The sequence below is a fragment of the Drosophila nasuta genome, chromosome 3 (genome assembly GCF_023558535.2).
Source record: "Drosophila nasuta strain 15112-1781.00 chromosome 3, ASM2355853v1, whole genome shotgun sequence".
NCBI classification, from domain to species: domain Eukaryota; kingdom Metazoa; phylum Arthropoda; class Insecta; order Diptera; family Drosophilidae; genus Drosophila; species Drosophila nasuta.
This window is the reverse complement of record NC_083457.1, coordinates 36,857,508-36,861,394: the sequence shown is the minus strand read 5'-3', so window position 1 is coordinate 36,861,394 and position 3,887 is coordinate 36,857,508. Positions and strand designations below refer to the sequence as shown.

At 36.7% G+C, this 3,887-nt stretch overlaps 1 long non-coding RNA gene across 2 annotated transcripts; it reads left to right on the top strand.

Annotated features, from left to right (window-relative positions):
- Positions 1-1,975: 1,975 nt before the first annotated feature.
- LOC132790725 (uncharacterized) lies at positions 1,976-3,663 on the top strand. 2 transcript variants are annotated; one of them, XR_009632821.1, is made up of 3 exons: positions 1,976-2,378; positions 2,446-2,753; positions 2,805-3,663. It is a non-coding gene; the product is annotated as an uncharacterized LOC132790725 (long non-coding RNA). The 2 variants fall into 2 exon arrangements; XR_009632822.1 differs by having other exon boundaries at positions 2,798-3,663.
- Positions 3,664-3,887: the final 224 nt, after the last annotated feature.

Below are 3,887 nucleotides of genomic sequence, written 5' to 3'. Positions count from 1 at the left end.
TTCCCTTTTTGCTGCAAACGATTGAAATATGATCGGCGATCGCATTTACAAACACACAACTGTAATCGCGAACGCGGACGTCGAGTCAAAGTCAAAGACGAAAACGAAGGCGAAGGCGAAGACGGATTCAAAGACGAAGACGAAGTCAGTGCAGTGCAGTGCTTGCAATTCTTAAGTTTAATGTTTGTTGTTGCTGCTTTGGTGGTCTCAATAGCCCATCCGGTCAGTTACTGCGCTAGCGAGGGGGTGGGCTGATATTGGGTGGGGAGCGGAGAGCAAGACTCAAAAGTGTTGTCGACGCCCCAGTCACAACTGTTTGCCTACATTGAGATTCCGGTGTGGTGTAAGAATGTCGCGATGGCTTTTGCTTACGACTACAACTATGTGTGTGTGTGTGTGTGAGAGTGTGTTGATGTTCATATGAATAAAATTATGATTTTGTGCTTACGAATTTTGCCGTTTACAACGGATCATGCTTAATTGGCAGAATGTGATTCATGGCGTTTTCGCTTTGCACTTTCGCTGCAGTTGCCGTTGTTGCTCTCGTTGTTGTTTTTGCTGTACTCTGTTTTTGTTTTTTTTGTCGATTGTGAACAATCGCCTAATGAACGGACGGACGTTTTGTAATCGATTCCGCAGTTCCGCCGCATCGCAATCGCAATCATATCGCCTGGAATCGCATGTGCTGCCAACGCACACACATAAATATTGATGGCATACAATAATTACCCACAACACACACACACCCTATGTGTGTGTGTGACAACGGATATGTAGATATATATAGATATATGTAATGTGCTCATTTTCACGCAATTAACGGTCGAAATTGTCGCCTCAACTGAAATCGCGATTACTCTGAACGCTGCTGAGTTCTCGTTGTCAAACTCATAAATATGTCATGTTCAATTATAAGCGATTTTAATTGAAAGTAATGAACATTTCTCAAATGCGTTTGCAACGTGCAATGTGCCGCGCATGAAGCATGCAACATTGCACTGCAACCAGTTAATCGACAATTTACTTTAAACTCCAAGTAATTAGTTAATTGTTTACCAAAGTTAACTATTATTAAGTGCTCACTGCGACTTCAACTATTTCTAGATTTTGTTAAGTGTCTCATGTTTTGTCTGACAACATTTCCTCTAGCCAAAAATTCAAAGCCAAACAAATGAAGCAACTTTATTGTCCATTAGCAGCACAAACACAACTTGAGTAATTTGACAAATAGCTCTCTGTCCAAACTTGATGCTTCTACTACTATTCGCAGACAAATATGGCAAAAGTTTGTTTCTTAAATCACTTTAGAGTTGAAATTTCACAAATAGCAAATAAATGTATTTTAGAGCTTTAAACTTTTAAAAGTATTAATAATGTGTACTTAACAATATTTAAATTTCGTTTATGTAAAACTCAGAGATTGTTTTTTAAATCTAAATGTAATTGTATACTAAAAAAAATATTATATAATTTTTAGAATTTTGTGCGATAACTCTCTTTAATGTTAATAAAAATAATTAATAGATTTCACTTCCATTGGAAAATAAAGAAAATTTTTAATTAAAATATATAAAATTATAAACATAGTAATTTATGAAAATATTTGCGAAGAGTTTATTTTCAAATTATTAGAAGTTCTTTAATATTAAGTTTGTGTTTTGCCAATTCATATACGTGATAGAAATAAATATAGATCGTTGACAGTTGGGAATTATTTAGAAACCACAATTTTGTTCAAAAAATTGTGAAATATAATTATTATACAATAGAATCACAATTATTTATTCTCCTCCTCACATATTAGCACTAAATATCTTTATTTTTGAAATAACACCCATGCAAATCACATCCATAAGTTAATCAATCAATTGATAAATAAAAGGTTACGTTATGTTCTATAAATTCCCATAAATTGTCAAAACAGATATTATTATACAAAAAGTTCCAAATAATTTCATTCATCTCTGAATTATCAAGTTCCCCAGCAAATTACTTTCAATAAAAGTGGCAGGTAAAATTCTTTTCAGAAGCCTTTATGAATCGTCTCACTCACTTTTAAAATTTAAAGAAGTAAATCGAAAAATAGTTTAGCAAATATTTTCGCAACACTTCTTAAGCTATTACCCCATTGCAAACATGAACAGCTAATGAACACATCAATGGCATTTGCTATGGCATCAAATAGTAGTTAGTAAATTTGCAAATTCAACAACTTTTGCCAACTAACTGAAAACTAACAGCGCTAAAGTGATGAACATAGAGGAACGAAACGTTGAAGTTGAAGTCGAAGTAGAAGTTGAAAGCATTTCTCTTTACTAGTATTTGAATAAACATTCAAAGTTCTTTAAGCATTTTGGCATTTACTTACGGCAGGAACTGTAAATATGTATGACTTTTGTTGTTGCTGTTGTTGTTGTTGATGGTTTGCTGCTTATTTTCGAATAGGCCGACGAACGACTTTGAGCAAACATTGTGGAGATGGAGATGGAATGGAAAGTTTGTAGCGTCTGGATTCTTAATTCAACAGAACACGCAAAGTTAATAAATTTCAAAGTGAATATGTTTTCACCAACATGCACTTAGTCCGCTTGAACGGCACAGCGCTTGGACGTTGGACGTGGTCTTGGACAAGGCAACTTGATAAAGAAGAAGAAGAAGCAGCAGCGGTAGATGAAGCAGCAGGCGGCAGTCGGCAGTCTACGGGCTGAATGGAAATGTTGCTTGCGGCGTGGCTACATTGTTTGCAACTACAAGTAATTAATTTTACCACTACAAGGTTTTAATGACTTCTAAAAAGTTTTTAGCACTGCTGGATAATCCGGCCCTGGTCCGGCTCTAAGTCAACAAACACCAGACCAGACCAGACCAAACTGCAGAGGGAAAGGGGAAGGGGGAGTGTGCAGGGTGTGGCATTGTGTCGTGGGCGTGCCGACAAAGCCTACGACTATTGTGCTACAAGCTTGTAAAAATAAATGCGGACCTAAGGCTGCAGCAAGTGTCAGTCGAACCTGTGCCACACAGACCAACTTACTCCTTCTCTTCCCCTCTACCTCTCTCCTTGTCTCTTTGTAGAGGGCCAACCACAAGGCCAAGTCGTCTCCGTCTCGCCTTGGCCAGATTGAGTCACACAACGTGGACACAACGATGCGGTTTCGGTTTTGTTGATATAATTTGAATTTTAGGGTGTAATTACGGCCATAAATGTATTTGACTTTTACACAACATCTCTTCTACCCCTCTGGCCACCCCCTCTCTCATCCCCTTCCATGGCCACCCAAGCAGCATCGTCTGAGGCATTTTGCAACATTTTTTGGGGCGGTTGCCGTGCGCTTTTTATATGCAACTCTTAACTCTTAACATGCCACAGAAACTGCTAACAAACAAAGTGCCAGCTGAAGCTGTGAACTCAACTCCAGTCCAGTTGAAAGTTATACACTGCGTTTGCCCAGACGGACCTTTTAATTTGCATTTATTGGTGCAGTCATAAAACTGAATGATGCCCAGAATCATAATGATCATGATCTGCTCGACGAACATTGTAAGCAAACAACAAGGAAGCTTTGACAATGCTGAGAGTGAACGACTAAACAACACACTTTCTGTGAGACATTAAAATCTTCATAAGTACATATTCAAATATCTTGTGAAAATTGAAAAATTTAGATAACATTATATGAAATTATTACTTTAAAAACTAAATAAGGTAAAATAACGAATTCAATTATGACATAGTAAAGATAAATATATTTATTCTAGTAAACAGATAGCAAATATTAACTATACGATATTTTGCCAATAGCTTCAAATGGTTACCAAGAAATAGGAAAACTAATTAGTAGCAAATCTTATTGTTTGTATATGTATTGAGATGAACTAATCTTATTTCG